The sequence below is a fragment of the Papaver somniferum genome, unplaced genomic scaffold (assembly GCF_003573695.1).
Source record: "Papaver somniferum cultivar HN1 unplaced genomic scaffold, ASM357369v1 unplaced-scaffold_133, whole genome shotgun sequence".
NCBI classification, from domain to species: domain Eukaryota; kingdom Viridiplantae; phylum Streptophyta; class Magnoliopsida; order Ranunculales; family Papaveraceae; genus Papaver; species Papaver somniferum.
In genome coordinates this window covers 6,046,629-6,057,445 of record NW_020622492.1, presented here as the reverse complement: position 1 = coordinate 6,057,445, position 10,817 = coordinate 6,046,629, and positions in this window count along the sequence as shown.

Here is a 10,817-nt window from a genome sequence, read left to right as displayed (position 1 = left end):
CTATAGAAACCTGTATAGCCAAGAAATAAACAAATCTCCCTCATCGAAGTGGGATATTGTAAGTTTCTTATTAAATCTATCTTTAACTTGTCTACTTCGAGCCCTCGAGAGGACACATTGTGACCAAGTACTATGACATGGTTTACCATAAAGTGACATTTCTCCCAATTAAGGACAAGGTTTGTGTCTATGCATCGTTTAAGAACTAGTTCAAGGTTGTCTAAAAAACTATCAAAAGAATTTCCATAAACACTAAAATAATCCATAAATACCTCAATAATGCGCTCCACGTAATCCGAAAATATACTGACTATGCATCTTTGGAAAGTAGATGGTGCATTGCAAAGACCAAACGACATCCGTCTATATGCAAATGTTCTGAACGGACAAGTGAAAGTGGTCTTCTCTTGGTCCTCCGGTGCAATAATAATTTGGTTGTATCCCGAATAACCGTCCAAGAAACAATAATGAGAATGCCCCGCTAACCGCTCCAACATTTGATCAATGAAAGGTAACGAAAGTGATCCTTTTAGGTTGCGGAATTAAGCTTCTTATAGTCAATGCACACTCTCCAACCAGTTTGAGCTCTTGTAGGAACAAGTTCATCGTCTTGATTTCTAACAACCGTAACACCTGACTTCTTTGGTACCACTTGTACCGGACTAACCCACTTACTATCAGAAATTGGGTAGATTACCCCCACACTTAGCAATTTGAGTATCTCTTTCTTCACAACCTCCATCATGGGAGGATTAAACCTATGTTGACCATCACGTATCGGCTTCACGTTCTCTTCCATTAGAATCCTATACATGCACATGGATGGACTAATTCCTTTGATGTCCGCAATTGTCCACCTAATAGACGTTTTGTGCTCTTTCAAGACTCTAAAAAACGGTCTTCTTGTACCGGTGTGAGGTTCTTTGCAATAATCACCGGAAGCTCATTTCAATCTCCCAAGAAAGCATACTTCAAATGGTCCGGAAGTGGCTTCAATTCTAGCTTTGGAGCCTTCACAATATATGGTACAAGTAATTCATCATTCACGGGTAAAGAAATATATGAAACATTACCCTTTTTAGCTTCTTGTAATTCCGTCAAAGCACCACACATCTCTACCAATTCCTTGGATATTTCAACATCCAAGTTAGACAAGCCGTGGACGTCCAATTCAATGCTCTTTTGCAACACCACATCAAGTTCGTCTTTTTGACTCAATTCCATCATTTGTTATGCTAATGAATCAACCACATCAATTGAGTAAACGGAATGCACATCACTTGGGTAGCGCATGGATTCAAATATATTGAAGTGTATTATCTCCTTGTCGAATTCCATAGTAAGTGTACCCTTGCCAACGTCAATCTTCGTCTTTGCGGTCTTCATAAATGGCCTCCCAATAAGTAGAGAAGAAGATGACCGATTCTCATTGTTATCCATATCCACCACAAATAAATCAACCGGAAAAATCAGCTCATTTACTTGCACTAGCACGTCTTCTACAAGTCCCTTAGGATATATGTTAGACTTTTTTGCTAATTGGATAATAACTCTTGTCTCTTTCAACGGTCCAAGATTCAAGGAGTCATATATATCGGCCGATATCACACTAACGGAAGCTCCCAAGTCAAGTAAAGCATGTTCAAACCTTTTCGTACCAATAGTAATTGGCAACGTGAATCCACCGGGATCCGTGCACTTTGTAGGCATCTTCTTCAATAGCATAGCCGACGCACTCTCACCAACTTTAGTAATTTCATTATCAAGCAACTTATCCTTCTTTGTGCATAATTCCTTCATGAACTTAACATACCTTGGTATTGTTTTGATGGCCTCTATGAATGTGATGTTGATTTATATCTTCTTGAAGATATCCAAGAGTGCCTTGTCTTGAGCTTCTTTCTTGGACCTAGCGAAACGACTAGGAAAAGGAGGTGGAGTAGTGAAACTAGGAACGGGTTCCTTGGATTGGGAGGTTGGTATTGAATCCTCCTTGGGGTTCGGATTCCTCCTTGTCTTTGACTAACTCTTCACTAGCTTCTTCATGGTGACTTGGACTCTCCACTTGTCTTCCACTTCTCAAAGTAACCGCATTAACATTCTCTCTTGGATTCACAAATGGTTGTGAAGGAAGCGTTGTGGACATCTGAGCTTCCATTAAGTTCATATCGGTCGCCAATTTTCCCATTTGAGTTTCCAAAGAATTGATTGTTGAATCATTCTTTTGTTGGATTTGTTGAAACATAGTGGTCATACCTTGCATGCCTTGTATCAATGCATTGAACTTGTCATCGATTGAAGAATCTTGCTCCGTGCCTTGTTGTGGTTGGAATTGTTGTTGAGGTTGGAAGCGTGATTGTTAGAATCCACCTTGTTGCACATATGGATTTTGAGCTCCCCTTGCTTGTTTGCATAAATAAAGTTAGAATGATCCTTCCAATCGGGATTGTAAGTATTTGAGTATGGATCGTACCTTGGCCTTTGATTTGGAAACAAAACATTTACTTGTTCGGGTCTCCTCTTCGTATGAAGGAACAACTACGGAAGCTATACTTTGTACTATCTTTTCCATATTACCCATCCGATGTTCCATATGTGAGAAATCTCCCATTTCATTGACTCTTCGGATATTAGAATCATGTCTTGTATAAAAATTTTGTGCATTTTCGGCCATACTCTCAATCAAACTAGTTTCTTGGGAAAGTGTCTTCTCAGTAAGTGAACCACCCGCAGCTGCATCAATCAAGTTACGTTTCTCCGGAAGTAAACCTTCATAAAAATACTGAATGATGAGTGTTAGTGATATGTTATGGTGTGGACAGCTTGCTAGCAACTTCTTGTACCTCTCCCAATAGTCATGGAGTGAGAACACCACTAATCTATTTGCGAACAACAACCGCCTTGGAAGCTGGAAAATACTTCTCTAGGAATAACTTTTTCATCTCGGTCCATGTTATAATGCTCCCTGGGGGTAAATAATACAACCATTCTTCGGCTGAGTCTTGTAAGGAGAATAAAAAGGCTTGTAACATAGCCCTATCCATATCCTCGATATCTTGCCTAAGACTTGTCATCTTATGTTGAAATGATTGTGTGACTACTCGTTTTCCCGTAGTCTACGTAATGTATACAGTTCGGAGAATCAGATACTAAGTAGTATCGATGCCTTAGTTGAACTGATGATACTAAGTAATAAAAGAAATAGAAGATCACAATAATAACAAAGTACACTAATATAAAGTAAATGCTACTAAGTTATCATGAGACACAAGATATTACGTGGTTCGACTTTCGTCTACGTCCACGGGGTAATGAGTGATTTATTTGTATTAATTTGTAGTGGTTACAAAAGATCTTAAATGCTTCCCAAAGTAATAGAGAGAACTCAAGTTGAAGTCATTACTTAAGTTCTAAACATTAAAGAGGTATAACTTAAGACTAGATCTTCTTCTCCTAAGAATTAAATGCCCTTAGTTTATTGGTGAGGCTTGGTATTTATAGCCCCTTCTGCTCCAGGTATATCTTTTCTGCCTCCGGGTCCATCGCTTCCTGATATACCTTTCGTACAGATGGTACCTTCGTTCGCCGCGTTCTTTATCCAGTCGAACTCTGCCACCTCAGCTGACCCATGTTCCTTCGGGAACTTCCCAACCTTAGTACAGATTGTACCTTCGTTCACCGCCAGCCTCTGCCAATCTGGTTCCGCCACATCACCTCTCTCCACGTGCTTTGATTATGCATGTGGATAAGAGATTTTTGCATTTAATGCTGATTAGATATGTCATCTACCTCTGTCCCTTCGCCAGCTGCCTCCTCATAGACTAGGCTTTTACTTCTTTCATCTTAGCCTTCGAGGCATCCTTTCTTGGGACGAGATAAAGTATATCTACGAAGATATCCCCTATCACTTGGATTCCTCTGTATAACAAGGGATATACAATTATATTGTATGCGACCACTGAGATCGTGACACGTGCTCCGCAGAATATTGGTATTCACAGTTTGCCCATTTTCTTTCATATTCTACCGTTTGGTAGGATTGGAAGAAAACTCACGTAACGCCGCCATTTTTGCACTTAACGATTGGGTGGTCCCCATATGTCCTTTCATGCAATAAATTCCCCTTGAACTTAGGGACGTCCAAATTTTTGGATTCTTCAGCCGCCTATAAGAAGAGAATAAAGAGGAGGAATTTTCATTAACTCCTTTTCTTCCTCTCGAACTGTCGCTCTCTGTCTCTTTCAGAGATTTTCTTCCACCATCAACTGTTGATCTTTCCTTCGATTTTCCAAAGCTTTGTGGTTCAATACTCGACCATCATATATAAGTAAGTGATACTTTTCCTTTTGTTGTTGCTTCTCGTACTTCTCCATGCTTAATTCTGTCTTCCCTTCTTCGATTTGTTGGAGAATGTTGTTGTACTTGCATGTGTGAATTTTAGTTCTCTTTTACTCGTTCATGTTGTATGAGAACTTGGGTTTGCTCCCATTTCGTATTTTGGTGTTGATTTTGCCATGATTGTTCTTCGCCTGAAATCTTTCTTATGGTGATGAATAACCTTTGATTTCGACTTATGGTGGGTTTAAATTGCTTCCCCTGGTTGGTTTAGTTAAACCCATGCCAAAAGTATGCTTATTTTTGCCCGCAATTTTCTTTTGAGTTGACTGTGATTTTCAGTCCGCCATTGTTGATGGGAGGTTCTTCCTACCGGTGTTATGAATTATGAGACTTCCGAAGAAGCCTACGCGTAAGGGAAAAAAACCTCTTCGTCTAATGATCCACCTCCACGGATGGATCATCCTGATGCTACGCCGTCTCCTACTCCTGAGGATGCTGAGATACCTGCTGGTATTGACAAGGCTGTGGTCCCTGAGGTCTCTGCGGACCTGAGGTAGAAGAATTTGTTGTTGAGGATCTTCCACCTCTTCCTCCTCACTATGAACTTCATAGGCTTCAGCTGCGTGATAAGGATAGTTATGCTCACTTATCTTTAGCTGAGATCACCAAATCTTTTCGCCTCCATAAGTTTGAGATTTCCTTTGTTAACAGCCCCGATGTTCTTACAGAGTCCCTGATCCGGATCTTTCCCTATGATGAAAACAACCTTCTGATTAGTGTTGGCCAGCTGGCCGCAGGTATGCTCCTCCCTTTGTTTAGTAGAAAGAATCCCTTCTACTATGACATTTTTTTTTACCAGGGATGACCCGGTGAACAAGACTCAGGTCCGAGGAGTTATGCAGTATACTGGTAACTACTGGCGTGCCCTTCGTGAGAGCTGGTACCGTAGTAAGGGAAAGACCACTTTGAAGTATTATGACCCATTTGCATGCTGATGGAAGGTCTAAGCAGGAGGATTATACCCCTGCCAACTTCAATGCTACGTACGCTGATTCTATTCAGAAGAGTAATCTTCTTCCCTGGAGTGTTGGCCCTCATCGTATCCGAGTTACTGCTTAGAAAATCAGGGAAGGGAACAACCTTCGTCTGTTGGAGGAGATCGATAAGACTGGTTTGACTGTCATCCCTTATTCTGCTAGGCTACCTTTGCCGAAGTCTGATCACATCCGTCTTGATCATGTTGATCGCTGGGCTCGTACTCCTCTTAGCATGGTGGGTCCTTAGGCCTATGGTTTTACTACGGCTGTCCCTCATGTAGCTTCTCCTTGCCTGAGAAGTATGATGGGTATCAGCCTTGGGTTTTCAACCCTACTACTTCTCATGAGGTAACCTTCATTTCTGTTTGAAGGCTTTTGCTTTAATATTTTTGTCTAATATTCTGATGGCTTTATTTTGTAGTTTGCCCCTGCTTCTTCTGCTGGAACTGCTCCAGGCTCTGCTGGTAATTCCGTAGCCACCAGGACTATGAAAAGAAAGGCTTCGGCTGAAACAGCTACGCCAACACCTGTGGAGGTAAGGATCATTGCCATACCTTTATATTTGTAGGTTCCTTAGTATCTTGCCCCTGATCCTTAGCTGGCGCATGTGTTTTTCCACAATCCTCCAAGAGAAAGGACAAGTTAAAGGTTGTTATTGATCTTGAGGCAACGGATGAGGATCACAAGTCTGGTGAGGAGGTACCGGATGATGAAGATATGGAGGACATTGAGGATACTGGCCTCAGCCCTCATTTGGATGATATTGAGGAAGATTTTTCCAAGGAGAACCCCAGTCCCATCCGTGCTGGATCAGTGGAGGGTGAGAACCTCGTTGCTGGTGGTGATGCTCCATTTGTTAACCATGTTAATGTTCAAGCTCCAGCTCCTACTTTGTCTCCAAAGGTACCCTCGTTTTATGCCCCTGGAAGAGCATTGCTTGTTATCTCGGCTACTACTAGAGCTGCTGTTGTAGCTTCCAGGAGTCTTCCTTCGTCTCCTGCTCGCTTCAATCAAGTGGTTCGTTTGCTAAGGTTGTTACCCCGGTGGTGAGGGTTAGCATCTTATATTCTCAGCCGAAGAAGAAGGTTGTGATTTCACTGAGCAGCTTCTCCTTCAATGTTATGCCAACCTCGTTAGGGAACGCTCAATCTGTTTCTACTGCCCCTGTTAGCAAAGTTGTTGGACCTCCGCCTTCGTCACCAGATTGGACCGTACTGGGTAATCTTTCTTCTTCTGGTGATATGGACTTAGGTGGTGCTCAAGATTTTTTTCCAGTTCCCAGCTCATCCACCATGCCGTCTCTTCGTCGTGGTGAGGGCTCAGTAGTCGTGCCCCATGTTCGCTCTCAAGCGATTGATAGGGTTGTTGCTGAGTCTAGAAAGGGTAAGCTGCCTGAGAACTTGAGCCTTGATAGTTCTGATGATGCCATTCTTGAAGCCATTCTGCAGAACTTGAAGGGTCCCTTTTCTGCTGAGGTTGATAGTCATCGCCTGGATAGCTCTTTTGAGGTATCTTCGCAGTTGGATGTGCTGTCTGCTCAGTATCGTGTGGCTAAGGATCTATTCTTTGACCCGGACTGCCTTCGCTCCAGCCATAGATTTGGTGAAATCCGCAGGGGTAACATCCAAGAGATGGAGGCTTTCATGGACACCTATGCTGATTTCCTTCCTCGTCTCTCAGCATTCTCAGTAAGTGATTCCTACCTTACCGCTTCGCAAATTGTTTTGATTCTTCGTTTGTTCTTATACTCCTTTGTTTGCAGCTTTGCAAGCAAATAGATGTTGGTTGCACCTTGTTCAAGTTCTATAGGGATGATTGTACTCACCTAAGTGCTCTGTTGGAGCGTGCTCGTCAAAAATATTCCCACGTTATCACACAACAACCTTCGTCCAGTGATGCTGCTTTTATTTATAGGGTATCTTCGTTGGAGGATGATCTGAGAAAGACTCAGAAATCCTTGGAGGCTTGTCTGTTGGCTCTTGAGAGAGCTAACAATGCTGCTAGAGTTGCTGAGGACGAGCGTAAAGCTGCTGATTCCGCTCTGGATGCTGAGTCCTCCAAAGCCATAGGTTCATTTCTTCTTTCCCTTAGCTTTGTTTTTGTTCTTGTTTGGTTGCATAGTCTTGAGACAACCTTCGCCTGCCAGCTGGTAGCTCTAGTGAGCTTAGATATCTCCGGGATCAAGTAGCCAAGTTAACTTACGATGTTTGGTATTATCAGAAGAAGTATGACAGGTTGATGAACGTAACTGTTCATAATGAGGCCCAACTTTCCTTTGAATCTTCTCATAACGCGGATTTAGTGAAGCAGATGGCTTTGCTTCGTAAAGAAAGTGACGAAGCCCTTAATTGGAAGGAAAGTCTCATTTTAAAGCAAAAGGAGGATATTGCCTTGGTTGAAAGATGCCTCTCATCCCAAGAAATCATCCGCAAGAAATATCATGCGAATTTTGAAGATGCTTGTGCTTCATTAGCTAAGGTTACTGCAGAGCATAACATTTTATCTTATGAGGTCTGTTCTCTTAAGAATAGACTTGTCGAGGCAGGCTCTGCGTCATCTTCCATGTCCCATGCGTCTTTAGTTAGGAAGTTGGAAGAGTTAGAGAATTTTTACCAAGTTTTATCCTCTGAGAGTGCTTCGATCCGGATTGATGTTGATGATCTCCGAATTAAACGTGATACCCTTATGGAAGATCTTGAAGCCGCTGAGGTGGACCTTACGGAGGCCCAGCATAGTTTAGAAGAATCCCTTATCCATGCAGGAGGTAGCTTAGGGTCCTTATATTCCAGCAGCATTCTTTATGTCTTTTGCCGCTTTTCCTTATTTCTTACACCCTTCGTTCTCGCAGGTCTCCAGGAACAGCTGGTGGGTGCAAATTCCAAGATCAATCGTCTCGAAGGCCAGATATCCTCGATGGAGATATCCCGTCAATTTTATGCTGCTGCTAATTTCAAGGCTGAGGCTCTTCATCAAGCTAATGATCATCTTAGTGCTCAGGTGATGGAGCTTCGTCAGAAGTCGGCTTCGGATTTGGAGATTCAGTCTTCTCAGATGAAGGTACAATATGAGCGTTCTTCCATTGATTACATCAACGCTGCCTTTGCGGAAGCTGATCTACAAGCTGAAGGAGTTGTTTTTCCTCGTCTTCCTTACCCTTGATCATGTCGTGTCCAGTCTATCTTAACTGAACTCTTTGTTGTATTATGCCCCCAGCTGAGGGGTCTTTGTATCGTCTCCTTTCCTTGAAACAATGCTTCGTGATGGTTTGAACCTTTGTTATCCGAAACTTTTAAGACATGTTAGTCATATTTTGGTAACATTATTATTTTACCTATGTTATTGCATGAATATTTTGTTTGTAGACGTATTGTGTCTAAATGATTGCACATTCAGGTCATCACAAGGTGCTAAGGTATGTTTAACCTTGGGTGGAACATTCATCGTCCTACTGTAGATGGTGGATTTTCGACAAGCACATCTGAAGAAATTCTGCACTTCCCTATATGAAACGATGAACTGGGAGCAATTGGTATGGAATCTAAGGTTGTCTCATATACCATTCTATTCGTATTAATGTTCTATACAACATATCAAAATTTCATAACAATCGGATGGAAGATCAAGGATATGTAGCCAAAATATTAGACAACATGCAATCTGAAAAAGTTCTGAAGGTCTCCAGGAAGTTCACTATTTCGCATTTTTCAGGCCCTAAACATGCTCAAAGTTCAAAAATATGCATTGATAAAGCTTGGGAATTTCCTGGGCTTGAATATACATATGCAGACCGCGAAAATCCGACTTCAAACGAGGATTCTACAACATTTCTAGTAAAATCTGAAGTCTGAAATTTTCTGGTGACGTATTTCGGCAAATTTATCAATAAATTTACATGGATTCTCATTCATTCCTTCACAAATCAACAATTTCATACTTCTATGAATAAATTACAGGAGATGTACTTACTGTAGGAGTCTTTAAATCATTTGAAGGCTCGGCGATGCCGGAATCTACATTGGCAGCTCCACTATCTTCATTCGGTTCGGGATTTAGGGAATCCTCCATATTCTCATGTCCCAAAGAAAAAGAGCACGCTTCGTCAACATGCTTCTTATCTACAATGATTTCCTCCTGGGTACATATACAACAATTATTATTATTTCATTCAATGAGATGCAATGATCACCTGCACGAAAGAGATACTTACATCGACTTCTTCATCAGTGCTGGATTCCTGAATTGTTTGTCCGGGAACAAGTTGAAGACCGTCATGGAGCAAAATTCTAAAAATAAATAACAAATCTTGTCTCGTGATCCTAATTGCACGGGAAGGGAAAAGTCATGACACAAGGAGCGCTAACAACTCACCAAAGAAACGGTTGGGGACTGCACGTCATCCTGTAGTCCTTACTGCTGGGTTCTCCGCTCCCGTAGACTTTCTTCCATTTCCGTGGAGTCTACATTGATTCGGGATCTCACTATTCGATCATCCTATGGTAAATCTAATGAAATAACCAGAAGTACAAATCAGTATGAAGGATCTCTCACCATCACTCAGAGGTCCTAGAAGTACCATTTCTTAAAGTTGCATTCATAGAGATGTCATCTATGGAAACACCATCTTTGGAATTATCATCATGGGAGTCAGTCATTCTTGCAAAGTGGCTACTTCGGAATATCGTTCATACAAATCGCAGGATTCAACAAAACAATGAATCATGGAATAAAGGTGCTCACAAAAGCGTCTACAAAAATGGTAACTATCCAACTCTTACCTATTTACAATTTCACTAGCTATAGTGATTACAATCTCGAGAATTTTTTCGCTCCTTCAGACCTGCAAAGACGAACACAATTCGTTAATCACAACCATAACATGATTTTCATAAAACTGTGAACAATTTACGAAACTTCCATCATGTGAACAATTCACATTATTTTCACCGTGTGAGCAACTCCCACCGAGTGAACACTCATTGGTTTTGTGCATACACTACCAGATCACAAAATCCATGCAAACAGTATTTCATCAAAAATTGTTTACTTCTAGCAAATGTTGAAAATCAAAAACTTAATTTCACATAAGTTTTCACTGTGTGAACATTCACTGGTTTTTCAAAAATTGGATAGACGTCCATTCTATAATTTTGAAAACTCACATACAGATATTATTTCACCATGTATAATTGTCTACTTTCAACAGTTGTTCAAAATCAAAAAACTGACTTTACAAAAATATATTTTAACGTGAAACTCACGTAAATTTTAAAAAATATATATTTTGCTCTTCTGCGCGAGCATCCGTGTTTGAAACGAGTATATTTTCAAAAATTCATGAAAGCTCACATATCGAAAATAAAAAAATTCATGAAAGCTCATCAACAAACTTTTTATTACTAACATACGCACGTCTTAAAGAAAAAAAAAAAAAAACCTTTTTCT